Source organism: Bactrocera oleae, chromosome 3 (genome assembly GCF_042242935.1).
Source record: "Bactrocera oleae isolate idBacOlea1 chromosome 3, idBacOlea1, whole genome shotgun sequence".
In the NCBI taxonomy this organism is placed as follows: Eukaryota; Metazoa; Arthropoda; class Insecta; order Diptera; family Tephritidae; genus Bactrocera; species Bactrocera oleae.
This window is the reverse complement of record NC_091537.1, coordinates 27451004-27465696: the sequence shown is the minus strand read 5'-3', so window position 1 is coordinate 27465696 and position 14693 is coordinate 27451004. Positions and strand designations below refer to the sequence as shown.

General features: G+C 34.2%; 1 protein-coding gene across 5 annotated transcripts in view; it reads left to right on the top strand.

The window, feature by feature from the left end:
* The first annotated feature begins 1512 nt into the window (after window positions 1-1512).
* Window positions 1513-14693, top strand: part of LOC106618028 (uncharacterized) — a 77953-nt gene continuing 64772 nt past the window's right edge. For 3 of the 5 annotated variants that reach the window (XR_004979075.2, XM_036375161.2, XM_014235553.3), the window contains exon 1: window positions 1513-2751. The gene's annotated coding sequence lies outside the window, so the exon portion shown is untranslated. The remainder of the gene's footprint in view (window positions 2752-14693) is intronic. The other 2 variants (XR_004979084.2, XM_014235554.3) reach the window with 1 other exon arrangement.

The window sequence follows — 14693 nt, the reverse complement described above, 5'->3', positions numbered from 1 at the left end:
GCTATAGTGGTCCGATCTGAATAATTTCTTCAGTTACTTTGAATAAAACTCCATGCCAATTTTTGTAAAGATATCTCGTTGAATAATCGACTCAGCTCATCATGCTGATCATTTTTGTGTGTCATGTATACATATATTTTATAGGGTGTTACAAACTTCGTGGCAAACTTAATATACACTGTTCAGGGTATACAAATATTTAATGCTTAAGGGATTATGATTAGGATTTTGAAACAATAAATTTTTATTTACTTTATTCTTAATTTCACAATGGCATAGTTTGCAATCCACAAACCAGTAAGTCAATTAAATGTCTATTCACACTTTAAACGCGGTTTTCTCGAAGCAGTATTTTCAAATTCGGTAAGCGAAGGAATAAGAGATTTAACAAAAACCTTTTTTTTAAATCTTGTTTAAAGTCGGAATAGTCAGTCACTTTTTTCAATCCTGAAAAAAAAATTTATTTCAGATTATTTGAACCAGAGATATCTAGTTTACCGCCATACACCTTTTTGCAGAGAACCCTTATAGGTTCGCGAATTTATCGAAAACTTGCCATCCACAATCTGTTGACGACAAAAGTTAAAGAAACAGTGCTGAGTGAAAAAACCCAAATTCGCTGATGGCACTTTGCTTATAATAAGTGGTAATGGAAATCAGATTTCCGATTCCCTATGTTAGTTAATATTTTCCTGATATTCTCCTTCCTTACTTGTTATTGATATTTTATGAGGGGAGTAGTGTTTTAAATATCAGACTTCCCAACTTTAAAGCGTTTTCCTCACAACTCACGTTTTTAAAGTCGTTGCCCTCCATGCCTTCAAAACTACTACACCGATCGTTGTGAAATTTTGAACACTATTTTTATACATAAATTTATTTTTCATTTTGAAATAACAAATTAACCGATTGCCTGGGCAAAGCGATTATCTAGCGATATAGTTTTCATTTTGTAATTTCAGATTTTCCAGCACCGGGCTATGAGGAGCATCGCAATTCGACTTTTTTCCGAGACGTTTCAGAGTAATTGTTGCCAATTACTGACAACTGTTTCATACAAAAAGGAATGAAAATGGGCCTTCTAGTACACGAATTAACCCTACTCCGCCTTAAAGCATTGTTGAATCTAATCAACCGATCACCGCAATTTTCTTCATTTTCGCCGTTTTGTTTAAATAACTTTATTAATTTTGTTTCTTTACGATTCTACTATACTACATACTTCCGCTACACAGCTTGAATAGTTTATTTTAGTACCATTTGAGATTGGCAACCCTATGACGATATCAGAGAGAAATGACAGCACTAACAACTCCATGACACTCATTGAGCGCCATTTTTCCTATTTCCCTTTTAAGTTAACGGTATACCGGATGTATCTGTGTGTGAGTCGATTGCATAGAGCACAAATTCACTCTTACCTTTAATTTTAAGCATTTTCTTTAATACAAATAGTAAAGTATAGTTTTTAGGTGCTGATTGATATGTTTACCGAACGTTTTTCGCCGCTCAACACTCACTAAATGCTTAACTGTGCGCTAACGTTAATCGTGTATGTTGTTGTTGCTACTGCTACCTGTGTTAACGAGCGCTCCACGACGCGACAACGGCAATTGCAATTTTCGTTGTCGTAGCCGCTGCCGCTGCCAGCTTGTTGGATGATAGCAGCACAATTGTCACGACATTCGCTCCTCGTTCGTTTGCCGTGGCGCATCAGCAAAAACGTTCGTTCTCTCGTTGTTCATTCGTTTCATTCGATTGGTTCGCTTATTATTTTACTTGCGCTGGTATTTTATCGTATTATTTGCTGACGTTTGAAAATTCTGATGTGAGAAATGTGTCGCAGTTAGAACTCCAAACAGAAAAGAAGTAAAATATTTGCAATTTAAGTTTCTGCCGCTTGCGAAATACACACATACACCCATCTACATATCCAAATAAATAAACGCTCACCTTGAGGTGATGGCAGAAAAGCAGAAAAATCCGTGACAACGCTACTGGCGTAGATATTAGAAAAACTAAAATTATAACTAAAAAAATAAAATAATAACAACAACAATAACAACTTCAATAGAGGTGCGTGTAATTGTGTTTGCGCGCTCGGCTGTTTTTTGTGCGTTCGGTATGTGTGTGGAAATGGAAAATGATACAAATCGAATTGAGCAGGCGAAAAGGTAAAAGAGGCAAAAAAGCAAAGTGCAAAGTTTGCGAAAAACAATATTAAAGTAGAATTGAAACATAAATATAAACGCAATACCGCGCGCTTAAAATGAAAACACCAAGTGGCTGTGTCACAACAACAACAACAACCGTCGTCGTCGCCGTCGACGCGCTGTTGTTGAACTGATTTTTAGTTGGGAGGAAAGGTGTGCGGTTAGCGAGCAATGAAAAAAAGAGCTGTCGCTCAAAGTGCAATGTTGAAAATTCAACTTAAATTTCAAAATGAAATAAATCAACAATAGCAACAACCACAAACATATAGCAATCAATCAACAATAGCTTTAACAACATAAGAATATTTAATATTTTCAATTGCAATCAACGCAATTGCATTTAAGTATAAAAAAACAAATCGCGACAACAACAAAAATATAACGGTGTACCTACAAAGCAACAATAGCACGAGTAAAAGAAACACTTCGCTAAGCGGTGATAGTAGCGACAACAACAACAGCAACCTGGGCAGGCCATTTTTCGTCGAACGCGCGGGGTGGTGGACGGGCGTTTTGGGGTGAAACCGCAACCTAATAGGTAAGTAACAAATGTAAATTGGGCAACAATTTCCCCCAACTAAAACGGCTGTGCAGCATTGAGCAGTGCTGTTCGCTTGATTAGGCAGGCCCACAGCCGCATAGCGCTGGCTGCCGACCAATAACAACAACAGTAGCGGCAGTGGCAGCGGTAGCGGCAGAGGTAGCAATACACATTTACATACATACATATTTATTCATGTGTAAATTGACAATATTCGTAACTATCGACCGCCAGCAGCGTCGGCACATTGACGCTGCCCTGCTTTGCCTTTGCCGTGCTTTACATGCAAAAGTGTACTATCTACACATTTATACATATACAATACATTTAGCTACATGCATACATACATATGTATGTAAATATGTAAATAAGAGGTTTCGGTGCTGCCGTGGCTTGTGGTAATTTATTGTCGCCGCCGTTACCAAACTATCTTTCTTTCATTTTTTTTTTTAATTTTGCTGATTTCGCTTTTATTATTTGTTTTTGTGCACGCTTTGCTCTTTTCACTGTTGCCACCTTTGGGCTGAGCGCTGGCATGCTATCAACTCCACTATCTGAACGTCGACGCTAACATACAGTGTGGCAAAATATAGTAAATATCAGAGTTTTTGTTTAATGACAAATAAGTTAGAGGAAGGAACTTAAAAAAATATTATGAGCCAAGTACAATATTTGCTAACATTGACCTTCATATTTTCAATAACGTTCTTACCACGCAAGTGTGAAACACAATAAAAAAAATGTTGTAACTGTTTTCAAGCGGCAAAATAACTATATCAAAGACATCTTACATTTTTTCGAAACAAAAGGAAGTGACACGCTTTAATTTAATGGCCTGTAAACAAAACGATAAACCAGTACATAACCGATAATTGACAGAATTGTTGTTATTAGTTATATGAAATTTTTACGCTTGTGTGTTTGTGCGCATTCTATCTTGTTAGACTTCATTTAATTTGTTAAATAGCTTCACTTTTAAATTTTAACTGCTTGGGTACACATCTACATCCATGTGTAAATATGTGGTATATAAACAATAATAATAAGTATAGGTATAATTATTTTGTATTGTATAAATTAAAAATACAAATACATACATACTTATGTGTAATAAAATTGTATACAACTTATTCAAATTATTAATAATAATAGTTCGAAGTTTGCTACGAAGCTCTCCTATAAACTATAGGGATTTACTTAATGTTGTTAAATAAATGTATAGCTTAAGGTGCTTCTAATCACCTGAATCATCAAAGTTGCTTGGCGGAGGCGAAGTCTGTTGAAAACAAAAAAAAACGTTCACTACGGCTGCTCCGAGCCTAAGATACCCTTCACAGAAGCATTTCTTATTATATAAAAGAGTATAACAAGATCTTTATCTTGATTTTGGTTGGTCTGTTGGTATGTCAGCTATATGATATAGTAATTTGATATGAACAATTTCCTCGGAGAATATACCATTGACTCGGATAATAATCCATGCCAAATTTCGTAAAAACTTCTAGTCATGTAGAAGGTTTTCCATACAAGGACTTAATTTTGTTCGTTTAGCTTAAGGCAGCTATGTTATATGTATGCAATAGTAGCCCGATTTGAAAAATTTGTTCAGATATTTTAGCGTTGCCCTAAAGAGTAATTTGCACAAAATTCCGTGAAGATATCTCATCACAAAAAAAAGGTTTTCCGTACAAGAACTGGGTTCCGATTCGTTCAATTTGTATGGCAATTACCATATATGCTATAGTGGACCGATATTGGTTCCGACACATGAGCTGCTTAGTGGAGAGAAAAGAAAATTTCTGATCGATAGAAACTGAGGAAATAGTTCTCGTATATACAGACCAGACAGCCAGACCGACATTGCTAGATCGACTCAGCTCGTCAGCTGATCATTTATGTATAAATTTTATAGGGTTCCCGACATTTACTTCTGGGTGTTACAAAAGCCCTGCTTTTAGATACATAAATGTATACATACATATATGTTACACTCTTATGTTTCAGCACAAAGGTAACAGAACTGTAGGCTTAAGAACTCGGGGATAGCCGGGTATTTTTTATATATCAAACAAATGTACATTTTGGTGTATATACACACATATAACATATATATATACATACATATATCTATATAGGATTTTATATTTGAATAGTGTATGTATGTCTGCGACTTGGCATAACAGTACTTCTGTGATAAGAGTGTAATAAAAGGTATGTGTATGCCTAAAAATTGCAAAATGTTTACAAATATTTTTAAAGATTCGGAACGGAAAGTAAGGTCTAGTCAGAATTGGTTAAAGTGCACACATACATACCGCGAGCACGCAGCTTTCGATGTATACTACTACATATGTATGCTTAATTCAATAAGTTTATGAGGTAGTTTCATTTCAAAATATTGCCACTGATCGGGTTTCAGTTTATGGATTTTCAGTACCGAAGCTTTCGGTATAGTGAAATTTATTTTAACCGTTTTTTCATCGTCTCAGTAGAAATTTTATTAGCTTGAAGGGTTAGACCAGTTTAGATCTTTCCAAATAGCTTAACTTTAGAACCTAAAAAACTGTTCTGGGATTAAAGAAACATTTATGAATTTTTCTCTTTAAAAGGAAATCCTCTCCCTTAAAAAAGATTTGTAGAAAATAAAGTTATATTATTTTTTTACGAACAGCTGTTTATATTGGGTTCATTGCTTATAAATTGGTTGTATCAAAGTTTCAATTTCTAAAAAAATTGCATATCTCATTGTAAAAAGTTATATCGTTCTTTACTTTTCAGTAGATTGTACTTTTGAATTCTCTATTGTATAATGCCTCTACTTTATTAAATATGAATTTATATATAGACATTTTTTTTATATTTTCGAGAACACTATCGAAATTATTTGGCAAACAAAATATTTTTAGAAATTATGCAGAAGTAATCTCATGTGAGGCATTAGTATCACGAAGCCTATGATATATTTCCAAAATTTTGGAGCAGTTCTTTACTTTTCTGGAACAGTTTTACTAACGGTTTTGAGTTCCTTGATGATTTGGTGAAATATAAGGCTTGAATTATTTTAATAGATTTCTTTTTGCCGATAATTTTTGAAATTTTGAAATTGGGTTTTTTTCTAATTTTGTTTATTATTTGACGAAAATCAAAATATAATAATATAATTTTAACGGAACTACTTATGTTAAAAAAATGGAATTAACTTTCTCATAGGTTCTCGGCTAATTTTTGTGTTTGTTTCAAAATTCAGCTCCTTAACCCATAATCGGTAAAACAAGCCGTGGACTGAAAAATCTTTGTCCTAGCAATAAAGGAAGTTTTTTATATTGAAATATATGCAGCTCTGTTCCCCGACTATCCAACTAGGTTAATGAATTTGTTGTTATAAGAAATCCTTCAACATTTCGATACTGGTTCGATAGTGGGAAGTTTGGAGGACTTCAAAGTAGGTGTTTGCTTTCATCTGAACTTGCTTATTTGAGTGAAATCTTTTTCCAGCGAGACACTCTTTGATTTTGGGAAGGCGAATATAAAAGCTGGACCCCAAAATTCACCAAATACGGTGAGGGGAGGACGTAAATATTTCAATGTATCGATCGTATCACAAGATGAGTGATTCGGAAAGTTGTTTTGGTGAAAGAGTAATGCGGTATCCTTCACCTAAACAGCTCTTTCATCCATCAGGAAACAACAAAAACAAACACAAAATATTCAATTGTACCAGTAAACAAATATTATATCATAGGTAGTGTCACTTTGAAACCTATAACTTGAGAACGAGTGGAAAAGATGTCATGCAATTTTAATAGCAAGTCTTAAGCTTACTCTTACTTACTCTGAGACAAGAATGGACATTTATTATTTGTTGCAATTTTTCGGTCAGATCAAAGAGTTTTCAGTCCATTTATTTATGTATGTACGAATGTAGATATATCTAAAATAAAATAAATAAATAACCACATACATATGTATATGTATTTAAAACAATTAAGACAAAATTCTGTTTAGCTTTGTGTGGAAAATGTACCTTTATTAATTAGTGTTAATTATATTAAAAGAAATTTGATTGATATGTTAAAACAATGACACCATTCCACTTTTTGATTAAAAACGGTTTGTCATGTCGTAGAAAACCCCGTGCGTAACAAGTTAGCGTGTATACAGTTCAGCATTTACATATGTATGTATGTGACTTTGTATACATAACATATATACATACCTATATATGCATATACCATATGTGGTATACCTTAACTTGTTTTGTTTTCTAATTTTTGCTTAAGTTTTCACCGTGCACGCCACAACGGAGTTTTAAGCGCTGACGTGCTGAAGTGTGGTGCAATGCGCGTTGGGTGTTTGATTGCCTACTCGCTGTACGCCGCAAACACCGTTCGATATTCGACGCGGCGCACCGCGTTCACGGCTACTGCGGCGCCGCCACACTGCTACGTGCTCCACATTTTCCCCTCCGTTGACTCGTGTTATAACATTTTCATGTTACTTAAACGCATCTTTTTGTCTATTTTGTTGGTATTGTTTTTCTTTTGTTTTTGCTGTCTCTACTGGCATTATTGCTGTTTCTACCGTTGATTGTTGCGTGCATTGTTGCTGTTATTATTACTCTTATTATTATTGTTTTTGCCGCTGTTCGTCAATTTTGTACTTTGACTGATTTGCTCGTTGTTTCGGCGTAATGTGGTGATGAGCGTGCTTTGCGTTGTTTATTTTATGCTGCCTCGAACGTGTGTAGTTGGAGCTTGTCATTGTCGCGTAAACGCCTCTGTCGCCTTCATTTCACAATTTTCATTTAAATTCTCTGATTTTTTTCGTACTGCTTCGCGTGTAAGGTGTATGCCTCTTTCCTCGTTACGTGGCGTGGTCGGCCGCTTTACACAACGCTCCCCCACCGAACGCTGCAGCTGTCACCCGAACGCCAGCAGCGACGGGCAATCGCTTTAGCATTCGCTACGTACTGCCAATTGCTATTGTTGTTGTGTGTTCGTGTGTCTATTGTTTTTTAGCAGCGGTAGTTTTTATGACATTGTGCACCGCACCGCGTTGCCCTAACCTCTACCCTTCACCTACATACTTACATACAAACACACATGCGATATGTTAATCAAACGCTCTGTCAGCCGTCAAGTCATATGTTCGCTCTTTGGCTTTGCTGTTACTATTCAAAGATTTTTTTTTGCTTGGCGGCTTCGCATTTTCGATTTGGTTTTGTTATTGCTTTCTTATACGCTATTTAAATTCCTGCTAATGCGCGTTATCAGCCCTGGCGTATATCGTAATTGTCTTTTAAATTGCTTCTGCTTTTTGTTGTTGTTCTGATAAGCTGTGAGAATCGGTTATACAACGATCATTTAATTTAAATTCATTTCCGCTGGTTTAGGCCCCCTTGTCCACAATATTGTGTTGGCACATGAAGAGAACAGCAAACTACATATGTTATATGTATATATTTACATATGTATCTTCGTGCATGTACATATGTACATATGTAAATATGCACATATTTAAGTGCCTCTATTCGTGCTATTGCCTCCTCGTCTGCAATTTTTCCATTATTCATTTTTTCTACTTATTATCTTTTCACTTTTATTCTTGATATATATGTGCGTACTTATTTACCGATACTTTTGTCGTATACATCGTCTTCGGACATGCGTGTTTTGCTTTTGCTTTCAGCGTTGTCACTATTTTACTTCGCTCTCACCTATTCCGCTTTGGTTTTTCTACTTATTCGTGTCCTCCTGCTGGTGCTTGTCCATTAGACGCGCCACCTACCAGCCTTCTTGCTGCATTTGGTGGCCCTCACTACAAGCATGCCAACGCGCTGTCCATCGTTTACCCCGACCCATCCTATTTCCGTTTGTCAGACGGAAATTCCATTACAGTGTTGTCAGCCCCCAGCGTGAGCTTGCGCACGCCCACCCCAACAGCACCACGGCAACCACTTGTTTTCTCAAACAAAACAAGCTGTTGTGCCGCTTAAGTGCACAGTAGCACAGTGTGTTCGCCCCTCACCATGCGGCATTAAAATAGCAGCGCTACGTTGTCCTACTTGCTTACTGACTTACTCACGTCAATTACCAATGTCTACAGCTGTTCAGCTGTTCTTTGGTCGAGGTTGATTTTTCTTCATTAAACGTTTGCTATTATGAGTACACAGCGCTCTAGGTTGCGTGTTGCCATTACTCACACATCCATACATACGTATATATGTTGTTCCCATAATGAGACTTACATGTTGTTATTTATGGATTTGTTCGTGGATAATGTGCGATTTTAGTAGTATTCACACCGAAAAATCTCAAATTATTTAGCAAAATGAATGCGTGCGCAGTTTTCGGTTCTCTTAGAGTCACCATGACCTTTGACATGGAGTGCCTTTGCCTCAGGACAGAAACTAATTACATGAGTCAAAGAAAATAAAGATTTCTTTTGAGCCGGAGGTTCATATGTTTTACAAATTTTCCCTAAAATGTTTCGGTTATTCTGGATTAAAATCTTGCTTTAATCGCTGCTTGTGGCGCCCTCGTAGCTTTATGAGAATATTATCTAGAGATCGCAATCGGCTCAAAGGTTAGAACATTTAAATTTCTTTCCGGTAGTGGTCGCCCATAGATAGAAAATGTCGTTTCTCAGAGCATAATTATTGCCGAAACACACTGAGTTAATTTGCATTTAGAGACACAACAGCAAATAATATTTTACCTCACATAATCATTTATGCGCATTTAGATCAGCTGAGTTGACAGAAATGCAAAATGGAATCGAGAGATACATACATTGACGCACATAATTAATTGAATAAAGAAATTATCTTGAAACCTTAAATAATGGCTGTTTTCGATTTGCCATTTCTTTTCTCGCTTCTGCTCTCTTGTCAAAAAAGTTAGAACGAGTTATCGAGTTTAATTGAAGCAAGAGGTATGTGGATACCACATTAAGTTGATATAGCCGCTATCTTCAATGCTAACAAATTTTGTTTTGCATATCTTAGATCCGTGTTACTATTGTGAATGATTTAAATGACGAATGAAAGTACGAGTTTATTTATTTTTCTTGTATTTTCAAAACTTAAGACTTAAAATCAATTATAGTAATTTATAGAAGACAAAAATATATGTGCAATATCTGGGGAATATCGCGGGTGGGGTAGCACTTCCTGTTTGAGCGTTTCCAGGTAGATTTTACGAGTTTGGCAACGGGAGGCCGAGCGTTGTCATGTAGCAGAATCACTTTTTTGTTGTTTCGCTTGAGGCAGCACCTCCGTAAACTTTTAGGAATTCTCGATGTACTTCAGCACTTCAAACCTTCCTGTAAATGATGGTTATTTGGCAAAACATCGAACATATTCGCACAACCAAAAGCATATGACACATCAGGTCACTAATGTGAAAACGCAGTTTCTTTTTAAAATGTCTAGGTTATGTTTATTACGTATCGGATATATCAAAATCGATCACCACTACCTGCTGGATCCATCTATTGACAAATAGCGGGAACATAGTGGCGCACCTAACACAAATAAAATATGAGAGGTAAACTCTACTCTCTGACTAAATATTTCCTTGTTTTTAATCCGTAGTGATTTGATGAAATTTAACTGATTTTAATATTAAAATTAATTTAAAGATATGGTATGATATGTTGATATGTTTCAGTTGTAATGTTCTGTTCTAAGTTACTTACATCCTAGTTTAAACAGACTTTGTATAGATATACATATATCAGATATTATTAAAACCTACACCTCTACTATAAATTCTTGGCCGAGCTTCTCCTACCTTTTTCAGTTTAACCATACCGTTACATAACATATGGATGCAAGTTTTAAGTCGACTTCGGATAGATAATGCATTACATCCACAACTGCACTAAGTCTTAAACTGTGTGCCAATTATTTATGGAATCCACGACCCGGTACTCGTTTTCTCACTTAGAATTTGTTGTGCTAGTCTCTAAGAACAATCTCTCTCTTACATACGAGTCGTATATAGTCCATTGTTCTGACTGTGACTATATTTGAGTCAAATTTAAAATAAAATTGTTAAGAATGAGAGAATTGAATAGAGCCAAGATTGGGACACGTTACAGCATAAACGAAACAAACTGTCCACTTTCATAGTAATAGTACCGGAAGCTCTATTCCAGGTATGAGCTCTTAATTATAACGGGAAGCTCGTTCGCCTTACAGTTTTCTATTTTTTTCTTTTTATCAGTTAGATATCGCTTCCAACTATTTCGTTTTGTGGAGATTTTATAGGGAATTGAATTCTCTTCAAAAAAAGGTGTATGGCGATTTTTTCGTAAACCAAACCATTAAAAAGATATTAACAGTTGAAGTTTGACTATTTTAAAGCAAACATGTTTTTTTTCTTTAGAATCTTATAACTAAAAAATAATAATTTTAAATTGCAAAGCTCATAGTCTTGTAAGAAATTTACTGCTCTACAAAAATGTTCATTTTTTTATTTATTTTTTCTTTGAAAGGCATGACGATGGTATTTCGCAAGCGCTTAACTTAATCGAAAAATTATGCAGACCACTTTTGTAGAGCAGTAAATTTCCTACAAGACTATGACTCAAAAATTTGTTTTACTTCACTACTTTATATATTTCACTTAGTTTTTAATAAGTCAATAATTCAATGCGTATCCTATAAAACTGATCAGAAGATCTTTACTCACTTAGTTTAATATACTTGTAAGTATGCGATATTGTTACGGTACTTAGTTATGTGTAATTAATTTCTTTACCTCACATTACTAAATATAAGCACGTAAAAAACGTGCTGCTTGTTGGTTTTCTATAACTGTTTTTTTTTGTTATTTTGCATTTTCGCGAAACATTTATAAACATAAATTTAGTAATCGCTATTGCGCGTAGCTCACAGTGCTCGCCTATTATGAGCCAATGATCTTCATCAAAGTTTCCGGTATTCAGCTCAGCGCTTTACAAATACATATTTAAAGAAATATTTAATGTATGTATGTATATTTATATGCAGTGGTGTCGCATAGAAGTTTTTCATTATCACTTTTGCAAAAATGGGCCAAAAAAGCAACCGCTCTGAGCGCTAGCAAGTTTACTGAAAATATTTTACAGCACAACTGGTGCGTGAGGCTTACTGATGCATCTCTGTTTCATCAGTGGGAAGATAATGCCTTTACAGAATCTTAAGTTATATACTTATTTATATATATGCTATATAAATACACACACGATTGTTTAATCTTCGGTTAAATAATTATTGCAAATCATACTTAAAGCTTTTACAGATTACTAAATAAGATTACTTAACAAATTACCTTATACTTTACTTATTCGTATATGTGTGTGTAAAATGCATTGCACTTACATTATCAAAATACCAACAGAGACATCACTGAGCGTCACTGCAAAAGTTGCTAAGCTCCAAAATTTGTTTACCCACTGAATTATAGCTGCAATCACACATATCAGTTTGCACATATTTATATAAAGTAAAGAAGTATATTTATGAAATAGGCACCATAAACATAACTACAAGTATATTTAGGCATATGTATGTACATAGTTTCATATACAAGTAGTTTCGAGTTGTACCAATTAATTTGTTCGATTTTAATATTTATGCATGACTTAACCCACTGACAGTTGCGTATTTTGTTGATTTTCTAATTACTTTTTTTGTCAACCTAGTTAATAATTCGGTTCAGTAAACTCAGCATACAACAGTCAGGCTGAAATGTTTGTATTATTTTGAAATAAATAATAATATTTTTTTGAAAATGTTATTATATTAATCAACATTGTTACCAGTGATGGGATAAATTTATTAAAGCGATATTTTACTTTCGATATAATTTTTCAGTAATATTGATATTTTGTTAAAAAAAAGGATCACGTCTTGGTGTTTTTCCTTAGCCACCAATCTCTTGAGACTTCAGGACAGCAAAAAGTACGAAAAATGGAAGGAATCGTAACCTATCGAGGCCCAATTCATCAGATTTTGTCATCGTGGTCATTGAATCGATCGATTTCATGAACGGCATGTTGAACAGGTTACTTTGATAGCTTAAGAGAAGATTACACAAATTTTGATTTGATTCAGATTATTTTATAGACACATAAGATCTTAAATCATGATCACCTCAGTAGAATCAAATTACCATCACTTTTTAGGCGAAATGGTGGCAAGCTACCATATTTGTCGCTAAAGATGTCAATCTTTGCCAACCAAACCCTCAATGTGTGCTCAAATCGAAATAACATCGCGTGAAATAAAATGAGATTACTTTATCTGGTTAAGAGACAGCTCACTTTTGACTACACACATGCGCATTTTCACCTGGAAATTAAAGCTGATTTGATAGCGTTTTCATCTGTTGTATTGTGAAATATCCATATTTCATTCACTGTTGCAAGAAATCTTCATCAAATTTATTTTACGTTCTCTAAAATTCCGATCGCACCGCCTCTCGCATTTTATTAACAATCTCTAGCTTCTGCTTATTCGTACGTACGCATCTCTGCCATGGAATTAAGTAACTCTGGAACTATTGAATTATGCATGATGCTCGTGAAACTCATCAAGTTCTTCGTAGGTTTTCCAAATAGTTTTGATACATTAAAATTCAATTCTCTCATTTTCATGAACTTTGTTAATGACTGTTAAGCATGGGAAAAATAAAAAGCCATAAAATTACAATTATCCCATCGATTATTTGTGTAACGAATATATCTAAAATACACGCACAAATCTATTCAGAATATTGAACGTCTTCGTTAGAGCTTCACTCAGACATCATTTCCAACATATCTTATTCTATTAGAGTTTATGTGAATATTCGCTAAAAGAAACTGGAGTTGATTTATTTATAAAATTGATATGTTATTTGTAAACCGATTTTGATTCCACTTAAGGACTGTATGCAATGCTCCAAGGATTAGACATACATACATTATTAAATATGAACCTGAGAGTTGTTAAGTCAAACTATTGTATTTAACGTATATTGGTCCAATGTTATTCGCCATTATAGTTTATTGAAAATGTAATTGTAAATGTATGTATACTGTTTTTAATTAAATAAAAAAATTATATTAGGCGAAAGTGCGATTAAACTATAAAGTATGCAAAAATATTCGCAGTACATAGTATTATCAAAGTACATCTTTCGATTGTTTACAAAATTGAGTGAAAAACTTATACAATAACAAGAAAAAGCGTGTTCAGGAAACTTTCGATAAAGATATACCATATTTTTCAGATGTGCTCCATAGTATCTTAATAAGTATTTTATAAGCCCTTCATGCTTTGCCATCTTTTTGGGATTTTCATTAAGCTATAAGATCTGAAGGAGAAGTAATCTTTATTATTCTCAAAAGATGCTGGAAAAATGTCGAGAAGAAATATATTTGTATATGTAGATATATACAAAGAAAAATTAAATAAATTCTTTATTTCATTCATATGAATTCTACTTTATTTCTATTTAAGAAAAATAAGCACAATAACCTTCAAAAAAACTTTAAAAATTCCCAAAACATATTTTGCTCTTGTTGTATTCCAATGCAGTTAATAGTACATGCTATATACTCCATAAACTGATGGTATAGTAATCATAATTACTCTTCAAAAGCTGCAAGAATAATGTCCAGTAGCAGAGTCTCTCAAACCGCAGAACTAAAACATTCTTATATACATATATGGTATATACAGGTATAAAAAAATTAAATATTTAAGAAGTTACCTGTTTCATTCATATAAATCTCAGTTTATGTTTAATTAAAAGAAATCAAAATTTAAAAATCTTTTGAATATATACTTTTTGGCATATTAAAAAGAACTTGCAAATATTGTGAGCATGAAGGTCGCTTTATTTTTAAACGAAACTTTTTATTCTTATATAATATATAATTTTTTTTGCTGTATTCGAAGTTTCCCG